Below are 15324 nucleotides of genomic sequence, written 5' to 3' on the forward strand. Positions count from 1 at the left end.
CTCAGGGAGGTACCCATGGACTGGAGATGTGGAAATGTGACCCCAATTCACAAAGGAGAATCAAAGGATGACCCAAATAATTATAGACCTGTGAGTTTAACTTCTGTTCCAGGAAAATTAATGGAGGCACTGGTTATAGAAGCACTGCAGGGTCATCTAGACAAGACTTCAATTATAGCTCGGACACAGCATGGTTTTGTTAAGGGAAAGTCTTGCCTGACCAATTTGCTTGGATACTATGATGTGGTCGCAAAGGAACTGGATACAGGGAATAACTTTGATATTATAAATTTGGATCTTAGAAAGGCTTTTGATACTGTTGCACATGGAAGACTGCTGAACAAATTGGAGCAGTGTGACATTGGAGGCAAATTGCTTCTATGGATAAAGGGATGGTTGAGGGGGAGAAGACAGAGAGTGGTAATCAATGGACACTACTCATCATGGAATAATGTTATTAGTGGAGTCCCTCAGGTTTCAGTGTTGGGTCCATTATTGTTTTCTGTATTTATAAATGATATTGATGATGGTATATCAAGCTTAATGTCCAAGTTTGCAGACGATACGAAGGTTGGCATGGTTGTTAAGGACAGTACGCTGCTGTAACAGGATCTAGAAAAGTTGAGCAGATGCGCTGAGAGATGACAAATGCAGTTTAACATTGACAAATGTAAAGTACCACATATGGGAGAGTAACCCCAGAGTAAAGTATCAACTCTGTGGTACTACACTGACAGTGGTAGAGAACGAAAAGGACTTGGGGATAATTGTGCAGGCAGATATGAAGTTTTCTGAGCAGTGTAGATGGTCTGCAAGAGTAGCTCATGGTGCCTTGTCAATGATATACAGGAAATTTTCTAGCAGGGATAAGGAGGTGATTATCCCCTTGTATAAGGAAATGGTCAGGCCACATCTTGAGTACTGTATACAGGTCTGGAGGCCTCATTTCAAGAAGAATGTAGAGCTGTTGGAACGAGTACAGAGAAGGGCAACAAGATTAGTGAATTGAACAAAGGGCTGTCCTTACGAAGAAAGGCTTAATTTTTGCAAATTACAGTGTCTGGTACTAGGCAGTAGCAAGGTGTTCTGTTTGAGGTGTATAAAGCCTTGAATGGTTTGAGCATGCTGAAAGCTGGTGGGATTCTTCCTCTTGTTCAGAATAATCCCTGAGAGGGCATAAATTCAAATTGAGGAAAGACAGATGGAGGATAGATGTGCGGAAGTTTGCCTTTACCCAGTGGGTAGTTGGTTGGTGGAACAGACTTCCATCCCTTGTTGTGGAAGTTGATAGCCTAAATAAATTTAAGGCTGAGCTATACAGGTATTTGGAACAAATAGAGGGGTGAAATGGGGGTAGTTTTTTTTTCCTTTGGCTGATGCTGCATAAGCTTGCTTTCTTGCATCAGAGGCATAGGATGCAAGAAACTTCGACTTACGATTAGTGTTAGTGGTAGTTTTTGGAGTCGACACGAGATGGCACCACTAGATGACGTCTCAACCGTTATTTTTCATTAATAACGGTTAAGACTGACCCAGCTCCAACCTTAACACCGTTGAACATCTTTGGGACAAACTGAAACGTCGGGGCAGGCATTCGCACAATGAATAGCTAAACTGATTACTTTGAGGAAAGGAACAAAATTCTGCCATTCTGTTATCACAAATTTGTTGCAATTCTACTGACGAGTTTACATTATGTAACTAAAGTGAACGGCAGGCCGACCAGATATTGTATCAATACAAGTTGTTTGAAATGTCAAATCCTTTACAGTACCTCTGCTCCATTCCTTTTCATTTGTGAACATAAAACTTACCAGCAGAAGAAGAAAGTGCCATCAACCATGATGTTAAAAGTAGGTGGTTGGCTACAGGTGTCTTAGGACATTGACTGCAACGGTTTTTCGATGGTTCTTTTTATGGGTTCTTTTCGCAACGTGGCTGAGTTAGTTGGTCTCAAGTGAGGGCATAATGGTTTGTTCTCCCGGAAACTCGGTTTTTCGTCCAGCAAACAGAATATCGACCTCAGAACGCATGCAATTTGCAGACAATATACACGGAGCAATTTGGTCTTAGTCACTGATGTTTCCAAAAAATATATATATATAATAAACCCTACTACTGCTACTGCAGACAACCTATGTGTGATTTACATGTGGTTTCAGGGGCACACACTAATTTTTTGTTAAAAGCTCTGCTCCTTTGCCTGTAATCGAATTACTGTAGCCCTGTTATCCCTGTATAATGCATAATTATTTTTTATTGAGAGAGAAATGTTATTTTTAGGTGGTGGTGTATTAAGTAACAACCAACGAATCTTAGAAACATGGGCAAGAACCCTTTTCTTGAAGATATAGGCATCTTTATTAGCAATCAAAAGGCTGCTTCTCTTGTTGATAATATTGGTGATGGCTATTATGTTGATTAGTTATTGTATGGTTTTAGAAACGTCAGAAATTTAGGCCACGTTGTGCCTTAGATAATATGTCTCTAAATTGCGTGTGTTCTGTGGTCTATTTGCTGTTTTACTAGATGAAAAACCCGTGTTTTTGGGATAAAATAACATGCTGTCCTCTTCTGAGACCGACTAACTCAGCCACTTTGTGAAATATACTCGTAAAAATTTCTCAATTCACTAACTGGATTCGAACTCAGGTCTTTCCCACCCAGTGTGGAAAAGACCTGAGTGTGAGAAGACCAGAGCATGGGCTGTTATGTAAGCTGACATATAAATTATATCACCATTCGTGTTTTTTTGGGAAATTCAGCCTGTTTATCTGCGTGTTTGAATTCAAACGCTAAGGATAACCCTAGAAAGATTATAAATTAAGGCCAGAGGTAAAAATATGACGTAAACAACAGTCATACCTTTATTTTAAAAAGTATAAAGTTAATATAACAATTGTGTTTAGTGTTAAGAGTGACACACGGAAATTTAAGGTACTGCAAAGACCACAATTGGTACCACAATAAAAATGTGCTGAAAGTAGGTGATATGAGCTACAAGAGATCACGTATCTTTCTTTTTCGGAAAACTGAGAAGCCCTCATTTTCATCACGCTGTGGCTGATACACAATATCTAAGTTTCTTGGACATCCTTTAAGATTGCACGTTTTAAGTCAAGCTGAAAGGATGGCATAGCTTCGATTTAGTGCGGTTTATTTGGTGGGTTGAGTACATGAATACTAGGCAGATGAGCAGATACATAAGGATGCCGTATTTTTGCAATTCAATACAAGAATCGATAAGACAGAAGAACTGAGTTTGAGAGTGGCATGGTAGTTGACACCAGTGGAGAGGCGCCAATATATTTCGAAATATGGATGTCACAGGTTATGTGGAAATGTTTACGACCAGACGCATCTGTTCATGGCTGCTGCGTATTCATCTGTGATAAAGTCCTTTCAACAGGCCACAAGGCCAGAATTGTACAGAACTGGTCCAGGAACATTAGAGTGAATTCAACTTGCTGTAGTGATCTCCCCATTTAGCAGATCTCAATTCAGTCTGAATGACTGTGGGACGAGATGGAATGAGCTCTGCGAAGAGGAGATCCAAAATCATCCAATTTGCAACTGTGGGAATCAGTTGAGTTAACATGAATCAGCACCCTTTTGCATGGATGCCTTGTTCAGTCCGTGCGACGGGAAATTCTGGCTGTTCTGAGGGCTAAAGTGTGACCCACTGTTTGTCAGTCGTACTTAATTAAGTAGCCACTCACTGGACAGACCAAGAATGGTAAAATTTGTATTTTAGCATTCTTTTCAGGCAACGTCTTGACACGATCCTGCACTCTTCTTTTCTTGTGATGCAGATCGTTTCTCAATACTGTGTCATTGGATAATTTCTGTTATTCATCACATGATGACACGCCATTTAAATTGATATTGTGTCGTCATTTATAGATGCAAATAAGTTCAATTTGTTGTGCTTAATATTTATTGAAATGTGCTCCTCTAAAACTGCTCAACCACTGATACACCTCCATAAAATCTCGCATTTTAGAGTACTTTTCTGGATAATTTATAAATTTGAAAAAACTTAAACACTGTACTGCTTTCTATTCGATGGCACCTTAAGTAAAGAAAACGTGTACTTTGTAAGGATCGGTGTACTTCAATTTTAGATAAGTGTCATCTTAGTATTATCAGTAGTGGAAATGATGCAAGGAAACAAGTTTATACAATATCAGGAGGTCAGCCATAAAAAATTATCCAGTTCGTTTATCTGTTCCTTCTAATAATTTGTCCAATCCCTCCTTAAATTTATTCAAGCCACCCACTTCCAAAAATTGAGATAGAAGTTTATTCCACAATCAATTATGTTTTGACTAAAGAGAAATTTCTGCATATCTATCCTGCAACCATCCTTTTCAATTAAATTTTGTCCCCTTATGCGCGTCGTCTGAGCTAGAGCAGGAACGATACCAATATTTATTTTGCTCAATCCATTTAAGCTTTAAAAAGTCCAATTCGGTCTTCTTGCAAAACTAATCTTGTTGCTCTTCTCTACACCCATTCAGAACCCACCCACATCCTTCCTAAAATGAGGCTTCCAAACCTGTAAGTCGTAGCCTAACCATTGAATTATACAACGGAACAATAACCTCTTTTTTGATAGAGGTCCTAGCTTCCTGTCTGTATTTTTAGCTCTTTCACTTAATTTCAAACAATATTTGAGCAACGTTGAATTTTTGTTTAGTAAATGGACTTTAGGTTCTTGAGACTATTTAGAAGCTTACACCTTCACGTTGGAGACTGTTAGTACCCTGGGTCATTCGCGAATCCTGAAATACAACACCTATATAGGCATATAGGAAGTGACCACTCAGTTGCGGCCAAGAAATAGGAAGTGACCACTCAGTTACCACAAGATGCGAACTCCGACCACCAAAAAATTTACTTCCACTTCAACCCGCAGACTCACGACTTTTTCCCCTTTATACCACAGAGAAGTCAGATACAGAGTGGACACTTTCTCCCTTTTCTCCCCCCTAACTTTTCTTTTTCTCTCAAGTTTGGAACGCCTCCCCCAAGGACTCCAACCAATCCCCATACTGTTTAATTTTTTATTCCTTTCTATTTGCTAAAACAACTTACCACAGCTGACTCCCTAGTGCACAAACCAACCCTTCTCTAGAAATTTCTTATTTTTTTTCACATGGCAGTATGACCTTTTCATGTTTACCAGTCACCCCTAAAACACTCCGTTTCGTGTTCACACCTTCTCTGCTAAATATAGCTAACTTGCCAAAATATTAGCCACCCCGACGCCGTTTTCTTTTGACGAAAACACTGGACGTCTATTCATTTCCTGTTTACTTCCTAACGGTGGCTTAGGTCAAAAGAGGCGCTTCGTAATCCCATTTTACGATCCTATTGTTCTTGCCCTCAGAAACACTTTCTCACCTGTTCTCAAATGGTACTCCTTTCCTAGTGCTGACCGCTGTCCCTGTTTGCTCTCTATATTACTCGAAATTACTTGTTTATGCATATATTTAACTTATATGTTAAGTAGCCTAGTGGTCAGGCGCACGGGTGCATAAGTACACGTGCCTTGAGTGACCGGGGTTCAAACCCGTGACTGCTGAATACGGTGCTGTTTCTTGTATTCTGTGTATCTTGTAAACTCCTCTGAACATTTGGTCGTCCCGCAGTATAAACAGAAAATTTATTTTTATTTATATATGCATAAATATGCTTTCCCATCCTCAAATCCAGTGTTTCTTCAAACTTATTTACATTAAAACTAAATATCCAATCTTAATACTCACTATTTTTAAACTTAATGCTCCCTTTCCACCGCCCTTCCTGGATTTATTTTAGCAAAACAGATATTTCTATTTTATTTTTAAGATCTACATCTTATACAGGCAATACTAGGTAGTAGATGACTCTCATCTGTTCATTTAACAGATGTAAGCAATACCGCCACTTTGCTTATTGGAGGCTTGAAGTGGTGGAACCCATGTTTAGTCTTCAGAGCAAACATCCAGCAACCTCCCCCTATCTTTTCCATCATGCAATATGATTGATGTCTTTTGAGGTTATGATGGATATCAGGGCGAGATAAAATCTTTACATTTCGAGGGTACAGCTCTAAAACGGTTTTCGCAGGCTGGCCGATAGATAGATAGTCCACCGGACCCAACCTATGGGTAACTCTCTAGGAGTCTTGGGATCAGGTAGTGTATAATCTCGCTGGCCCCACGTAGCCCGATAATGACTCGAGGAAGTCCGACTAGTGGGTCGCGAATCGTGAAATACAACACCTATATAGGCATATAGGAAGTGACCACTCAGTTGCGGCCAAGAAATAGGAAGTGACCATTCAGTTACCACAAGATGCGAACTCCGACCACCAAAAAATTTACTTCCACTTCAACCCGCAGACTCACGACTTTTTCCCCTTTATACTGGCTCAACCTGGCATTGTCGAGGCCACGTTATGTCAAGGAGTTGGATATATTCTTGCTGAGTGTATGCCATATCCAAAAATTTCATTACTACACATAGCATATCCTCCCCAACTTTTCTTACTACTGAATACACCATGAATTGTCAGACTAACAGTACAAACTTTTCGGCAAAAAGATCTATACCTCCCAAATACATCCTCGTTCATTTAACAGATATAAGAGGTCTCGGTTCGAATCGCAATGATGCCCAATTCCACTCACAGCCTTCCAGATTCCACGTACTTTTTTCAGATAGAATCCCAATTGAGATGAGCAGTGGTTGATTCAACCACTGTTCATCTCAGTTGTCCTAATATTGATTCCTTTTGCTTTAGAGGCAGTACTTGTGCATATGTCTGTTCGAATATTCCCTGTCAGAAACATAAAAATTTGGAATCTCCTCTTTTCGATCCTCTCTGGCTTAAAATCTCTCTACCTCATTGTGTCAATTTCATCTGTTGCCTCTATTGTTCTCCTAACTCCACTAATCACCTGGAACTCTTTGACTTCCTCTCTTCGAAACATTACTTTCTCGAGTCCAATTTTTCTAACAGTGAGGTAAATTTCCTTAGTGATTTTAACTTTCACAAATCGGCTGGGTCTCATTTTCTAGTCACACTGACCCAGCTGGTCTATATGCTGAGGCTTTTGCAATTACTAATGACCTCACACAAATTGTTCATTAACCTACCAGACAATCCTAACCACACAGCCAACACTTTTGATTTTTTTTTGACTAACTCGTCGGAAAAAGATCAAGATGGTGTGCTTACACGAGATGTCCGCACATGATCGAGGTGAATGGTTCTCTAGGCGCCTCAGATCACAACTTGGTGATAGTCCCTTCTCCAATGGAGCCTTTCTCTCGTGGCTATTCTCAACCTCGCGTTGTTTAACATTACTAGAATGCAAAATGGGATGACCTGCGAGATTTCTTTTCTTCTTTTCCTTGATAGGATTACTGTTTCAAAACTTCTGCTGATATCAACGTTTGCTCAGATCGTGTCAGTGCAATTATTCTTGTAGGGACGAAATCCTTTGTTCACCACTTCACCTTAAAATCTCGTCCTCTATCTACACCTTGGTTTTCCAATAAAAGTACTCGATTGTGGCATAACGCAATTGGCTTACATCCAAATCTCCACCTTAATTTTCTGCCTACCCCAAATGCTCAAAACCAGGGTGGCTCAAGGGTACATTGCCCCCCTAGGACACACTGACTGATGGCGCTCCTAGGCCACATTGATTTTTCTTGCGAGCTTTGTTTTTGGAAGGAGGAGAACGTGTTGGCACCCTCTAAACCCTGGCGCCCCTAGGCCAGTGCCTACTCGGCCTTACCCTAAAGCCGGCCCGGCTGACAACTATTATAAAGTAGTTATTAATCAGTCCAAACTAGATTTTGAATAGGCTAAGAGTAGAAACTTGTTTTTGCCCATATGGTACCCGAGCATTCTGGTCTCTTGCCAAAGATATCGGCAAATACTTTTACCCATCTCTATTCCCCTGTCTGTCAAAACCAAATAGTTCTATTGCCACTTTAGCCAAAGATAATTTTGTTACCTGCTAGAATTCTATTTTTCTTCCAATTCTTCTATTGATGTTCTTGGTTAACTCCTACCATTCCCAGTACACTCCATTCAATGTCTCCTGTGGTTGGTCTTCCGTCAAAATGGTGCCTGAAGAATCTTGAACATTCTTGAAGCCATAAAAGGGCTACCTTAATCCTGTTCTGTGTCGCCTTTTTTCGATTTCTTATTCCACATTTCCCCTTCTGCTTGGAAATTTGCTCATATCTAGCCAATTCCTAAAAAAAGTGACAAATCCTTCCCATTCAATTATCATCCCATTGCACTTACTTCTACTCTTTTTAAAGTAATGGAGAAATCTATTAACCGCCAACTCTTAAACTATCTAGAAACCGTCGTCTGAAGGTTCTTCAATGATCGCCAGAAGAGATTCTGTCAGTGTCGATCCACTGGTGATATATTGATTTATGTTACTCATCTATGGTCAAATTCAATGAAAAGTTTGGTGAAATTCAAGTAGTTGCCCTTGACATTTTAAAGGCTTTTGATCGTGTTTGGCATAAAGATCTTCTCTGACCGCTCTCTGCGGATGACGGTAGATTGCTCTCTGTCTTCTAACTTCTCCACTAATTCAGGTGTTCCTCAAGGTTCAGTTCTCTCTCCCACTGTTTTCTTCTTGTATATTAATGAACTTCTTCCATTCACTGGACATCCTATCGATAATTTTTTTGATGATAGTACATTCCATCTTCCAATTTGAGAAACCTTGCCCTGCTCAAACAGCCTGAATTCGAATATCCACTTTCCTAAAATGTTAATCTCTAAGTAAGTATCCAGTGGGACAAGGATAACTTAGTTGATTTCAATCCTTCTAAAACTCCGTACTGTCTTATATCTCGCAAAAAGGATTCTACTGCTCCCATGCTAATCTTCGATGACATTCTGATTTCTAAACAAGATCACACAGCTCTATTGTGGATTATCTTGAATTCTAATTTCTCTCTTCGCATAAGCACATCACAAATATTGCTTCCTCTGTATCTAATACTGTTTTGTCTTTTGCTCTTGGCCTCACTTTTCTTCCAAACAGCTGTTCACTCTGTGCAAATTGCAAATCCGTCCTACTACCATGGAACATTGTGTCACGTCGAGGGCCATGCCTCCAAAATCTCTCTCGGGCTTCTAGATTCCATTCAAAAGAGTGCAATTAGGTTAATTAATACCCATCTCTAACAGAATCTCTCCACTCTCTGTCTCATAGACTCTTCGTTTCTGCTGCATCGTGGGCACTGTTCTTCTGAATTGGTTTCTATAATTCCTGCTCTCTCTCTCTCTCTCTCTCTTCCAAACTAATCCGAACATGCCACAACCAGTGAGCATCCTTTTACTGTCAAAATTTAAATTCATTGACCCAACTTTTTTCTTCATTTAAAGTCCGCTTTCTTGAACAACTTCCCTTCATACATGTAGTTCCTGAAAAATTCACTCTTCAGAAATTCAAGTGTAATGTGAACAAATATATTCTTTCATGTGCTGAACCTTCACCCATGCACGATAATAAGTACTAGGGATCCAATACCTTTCGTGCTTGGTATTATCATTTAAAAAATATATATTCTCTGATGAAGTGGTTGGAACTTTGAATGGTATGGTTACCACAGACTCACATCTAAGCATATGAAATAGTTTTAGTTATCTACAAGGAAAAAATGCTTATTATATGCAAGATGGGGAGGTACTCCCTCTCCTTATTATTTGCATGTTGCACAACGATCAAGAGCTGGCTATGTCCATAGAATAACGTACATGACCACTAATATGCATATCACGTGATTGAATTATATTCGTATGATGCCAGTATATCGGCTGGTTCGTATGATGCCAGTATATCGGCTGGTTAAAGGATTTTAGGCGCATCAGTATCTTAGGTCATATTGCACTGTATATGCCTGAAAATTGCATGTCTTGTGTGGTCAATTTGCTGTTTGCTGGACGATAAACGCAGGTTTCCCGAAGGAAAAACCCATGCTACCTTCGCCTGAGACCAACTTCCTCATCCATATTGTAAAAATGGCCCATAAAAATTCCTCGCGTCGTTGACTGGATTCGAACTCAGGCCTTTTGCACTCGGTGTGGAGAGGATGGTGATTATACCAACTGTGTTCCTCACGCGGGCTATGTATAGGCTGCTTTCCTTTTTAAATTTATTTATCTATCTGGATGAAGTATTATCTAGTCTGTAAACAAACCCCAATCAATAATTATTGAAGTTATAGAGCTCTCGTGGGTAGCACAGTTGGTAGAATCGTCATCGTCCTCCTCTTCACAAAGGATGGAAAAGACCTGACCTCGAGTTTCGTCGAAGACGGGAGGAATATTTATGGACCTTTTTCAAAAGGTGGATGAGGTCTCAGGCGAAAGAAGCATGGTTTTCCCTCCCGGAAACTCAGATGTTTCGTCCAGCAAACAGAAAATCGACCTCACGCAATTTACAGACAATATACCCGGAGCATTATGGGCTTAGTTGCTGATGCTTCTAAAACCCTACAACAACAAATGTGTGGAAAAAAATCTATCTTCTATTACTATTATATGTTAAAATGCTCAATGTTGAAGCTACAATGCAGATGAAATGTGAAAAGTTCTAATGAGTGTATAATAAAAAAATATTATAATCATGTTTATTAAAGATTCTAGTGCGAGTCATTTGCAACATGACTCAATTAATTTTCATTTTCATTAAATAAATATCCATTAATCTATCTATCCTTTTAGATAAGTTCTAATAATAAAACAGAAGTGCATCATCGTTTCCAGAGACTAATCAAAATACTGGCCGGCTGTTATATTTTGACAAGCATGAAGGGGAGGCTCCCACATTCAGATTGCCTCGATTTTCGCGTTTGACACAGTGAACAGCTTAGTGAACTTGAAATAGATTCAACGACAGGAAACAAGGCCTTCAATCTGCATGCCAATGGCTGACTCGCCCACATGGCATTCGGCTCTCTAATTATCATCGGCATAGTCAGGATTGCTAAGCCTGCTGTAGACAGCTGTGTTGTCAGTGCAACTATTTCCTGAGCCTAGAATATTATCCAATGATTACTGCTGATTACCTCCTACCGCTAGTGCAGGAGAGAAAGAGGGGTGAAATACAGCAAAACATGACGATGAATGTTTGTAGTCAGGTGCCACAGAAGATGAAACGAATATGTAGACAGCTAAATTGAGATTGGTGCCCTTGTACTAATTTCGGTTGAATTTTTGAAGAATCGGTTGACCACGCTTTTTTTTTTCTTTTTCTTTCTTTTTTCTTTCTATTATATGCACAAAATTCAGTATTATTTGCTATTTCCGTTTCTCTCTAGTAAATTAATAAATATAATTACGCTAAGTATTTATAATTCGGTCATTGAATAAATGAATAATTGTGGAAAATATTTATAGGTGGCACTGATATTACTTTAATTGTCATCATGGAAACCTTTCGTGCAAAGTGTGAAATAATAATTATTTTCTATTATTAAATCACTGAGTAGAGATATGTAGATTATAATAAAATTTTAAACAGATTTGCCTTTAATTAACTTTCATTCGCTGCTACAAACATTAATGGTTATTTTTCAGGTATTTGCATGAATTTATGGATAAAATGCAGCTCTGAAATATGTTATTGTTGAAAAGTTTAAGGAGCATCAGCTATATTGCTTCGTGTACAGTGTTTGTAAATTGGGTGTGTTCTGAGGTCGATTTTCTGTTTGGCTGCACAAAAAACCAGTTTCAGGGAGAAAAAAACCATGCTGACTTCGTCCGAGACCACTAACTCAGCCACATTGTGAAAAGGTTCATAAAAATTCCTACTGTCATCGACTGGAGTCGAACTGAGGTCGAACTGAGGTCTTTTCCACCCGGTGTGTGGGGACGATGGCAATCCTACCAACTGTGCTACCCACGAGGGCATGAAATATGCAAATTAGTTCATACAAAACTGACGATGAGTAATCACAAGGCCAGATTTACTGGGGTGAAGCCGTGTTATTGTTTTAGTTTCCCAAAATCGCAGGAGCCCCTGACAAATGCCTACCATAAGTAAATTTTTTTAGCTTTTAACATTTATGTGAAAGAAGGCAAGATTGAAAGTAGGGTGGCTGAGGAACGGTATAGCTTTAGCCATTTAGAAAAACGTTCGCAGTCGGAAAATGAAACTACCCTTAGTACCCAAATCTTAACCTATCACTCACCAACACTTATTTTATCTAAAACATAACTTCTTTTTGAGCAATACTTCCTAAAATTGTCTTTATTAATCAAATTTATATGAGCACAAATTTAGCTAGCATACAGCTGGTGCCACCATAACGTTTTTCTTTACATCCTCAAAATTCTGAAATCTTTCGAGGGCAGTTTTCACCTTGGGAAAGAGGAAGAAGCTCGCAGGTGCTAGATCGGAAGAATATGGTGGATGGCTGATCTGTACAATGCCATATTTCATTAGAGATGCTTCGTAACAACTAAATGCGGAATGGGCGGGGGTATTGTCGTGCAACAAGAACCAGCTGCCTTTCTCTGTAAATTGCGACTTCACTCGGGAAATGCTCTTCAATAGTCTTTGAAGCACCTGTACGTAGAAGGCAGCATTGACTCGCTCCCCTTCAGGTACAAATGCCTTGTGAATCACACCCTGTTTTTTTGAAAAATATGATCAGAATTGCCTTGATCCTGGACTTCTGTAAATTAAACTTTCTGGACCTTAGCGGTGATTTCGAAGACTACTGTATGCTTTGACACTTTGTCTCTGTGTCGTACTGAAACATCCACCACTCATCTCCAGTGACAATACAGTCTACGAAATTAGAATTGTCTTGACAAGTATGAATGAAGTCTTCGGATGGCGACGTTCTTCGGTGCTTCTTTTGAATGAAAAAAAGCCCATAAAAGTTCCTCCAGTCATTGATGGCATTCGAATCCCGTCGATGACGCGGGGTACTTTAGTGGGATTTCTTTCACTCCATGGCTGAGTTAGTCGGTCTCAGGCGTAGATAGCAAGGTTTCCCCCAGAAACTGGCGATTTTTCGTCCAGCAAACAGGCAAATCGACCAGAGAACACACGCAATTTACAGACAAAATTAATATATGGGTAGATGTAATCATTTACGGGGGACCCTAATATCATAATTTGTTTTTTTCATCGGGTCTTGTCCAAGTTGTTCCGCTACTCTACATTGCACATCATTCACGACAGCTTTAGCATCTTTCCGTTTATCTCATCTATACCAGCAGATTTACCTGTCTTGTTGTATTTCCATGCCTGCGCTACTTCATTCCATGTCAAGTCTGTCTGGTCTCTTTCTGTATCGTCTCTTTCGTCCTCTCTTTTATGATCACCCTGCCTTTGCCCCTTTTGTCTGGCTGTCCTGGACGTTCAACAGATTTTCAAAATACTTCCATGTTTCTTTTATCTCTTCATCCTTGGTTATTAGGTTCTCATTTTCACCATCAAGTATTTGCTCTGCTCTTCTCTTCTCCCTCTCACTATACCATACAGCATATTTTTATTACCGGCAATATCTTGTCGTAGTGTTTCACTCCATTGTTCCAGGCGCCTCCGTAGCCAGGTGGGAAGGAGCAGCAGTGCGTAGCACACGCTTCTTGATTAGATCGGGGTTCGAGCCCGTCACCACCAAATGCGGAGGATGCGGAGAGGTCAGTGAATGACCACTGCATATCCCCGGAGCAATATGGCCTTAGTTGCTAATGCTCCTAAAAACCAAATAACAACTCCATTGTTCCAACCACAGTCTTCTCTCCTCGTTAACTGTCCTCTTGGCCTCTGTCTTCACGGTTTCATAGCTGGTTTTATTCTCATCATTTCTGTTCTGGAAGTAGATCTGGAATTCATTATTCTTGTTTTTCACAGCCTCTCTCGTCCTATCATTCCACCATGGGGTTTCTTTCCAGTTCCTTCTATTGCTTGTCCTTCCGCATACCTGCTCTATCAGTCCTACTATGCAGTCTTCGCAAGCTTTCCATTTTGAGTCCACGCTGTTCATCACAGTGTTAAGTACAAACTTCCTGAACTGTTCTCTGAACATCTCCCCTTTTTCCTCTTCTTTCAACTTCCAGACCCGTAGTTTTCGCTCACTTATTTTGATCCTCTTCAATTTAGGGAATCTTAAAACTCCAACAACTAGCCTGTGATCGCTAACCAGGGAGACACTCGGAATGACCTTGACGTACACTAGTCTTCTGTGTCGCTCCTTATCCACTAGTATATAGTCAAGGAGGGATTCCTGTTGACCGTCCCAACCGTATCTTGTCACTTCGTGACTCTTTCGCTTCTTGACCAAGATGACCAAGATGTTCCGTAAACAGAAATCCAACAGCCTGTCACCATCATCATTTCTAGGTCCCCAACCATGCGAACGCATAACGTATTCTAGTTGTTGTCTCTCCACTCCAACTTTTGCATTCAGGTCATCCATGATGACTATATCTCCACCTGTGATGTTCTCTTAGTACAGCCTGCAGGCGAATTCTTGTCCGGTATTGGTGTGTCGGAAGAGAGAAACCTGAATATAGTCATCTGAAGAGGTGGTACAGAGTCTAATGCCCCCTTATTATTGCTGATATAGGTTAGTATCAGACTGTGCTTGTGCAGAACTCCGTTTCACCAGAATGAAACGAAACAATGCAAGCAGATATAGCAAGGAAATTCTACCACCAATGGTTGTTCTCTAGTCTGCTCCTTCACTTTATGTTCTTTGTGTGCTATAGAAGGAGAGATGAAAAATGCCCATAACTCTTTTCCACCCGTGTGGAAGTGGACAGTAATCCTACCAATTGTGCTACCCACGAGAGCTACGGATCACTTCTGGTGGTTGCTGTCAACATGAACGGATGCACTTGGTCAGCAACGATGTTTAGGTACGATAGATTCAGACGTGTATCTATGGGTATCAATGGATCCAACATGTGCCAAGAAAACATTCCCCACACCATAACACCGCCCCCCACCACTTTGCACAGTAGTCGTCAGACACGACGGGTCCATGGATTCATGTTGTTTTCGCCAAATTTTGAGCCTTCCATCAACATGATGCACCAGGAACTTCGACTCGTCAGACCAAGCAACTGTTTTCCAATCCTCAATAGTCCAGTGTTAGTGTTGCTGTGCCCACGGGAAGCGTGTTCTCTTGTTCTTCATTGATAACAAAGGTACGCAATGTGGCCGTCGGCTGTTGTAGCCCATTCAAAACAAAGTGCGACTATTGGTACGTTGCGATATTTTGTTCTATGCGCCAAGGTTGTATTCTGACGTGATGTGCGACATTGTGGCCCGT

Source organism: Mastigoproctus giganteus, chromosome 3 (assembly GCF_048544385.1).
Source record: "Mastigoproctus giganteus isolate SK-2022 chromosome 3, ASM4854438v1, whole genome shotgun sequence".
Lineage (NCBI taxonomy): Eukaryota > Metazoa > Arthropoda > Arachnida > Uropygi > Thelyphonidae > Mastigoproctus > Mastigoproctus giganteus.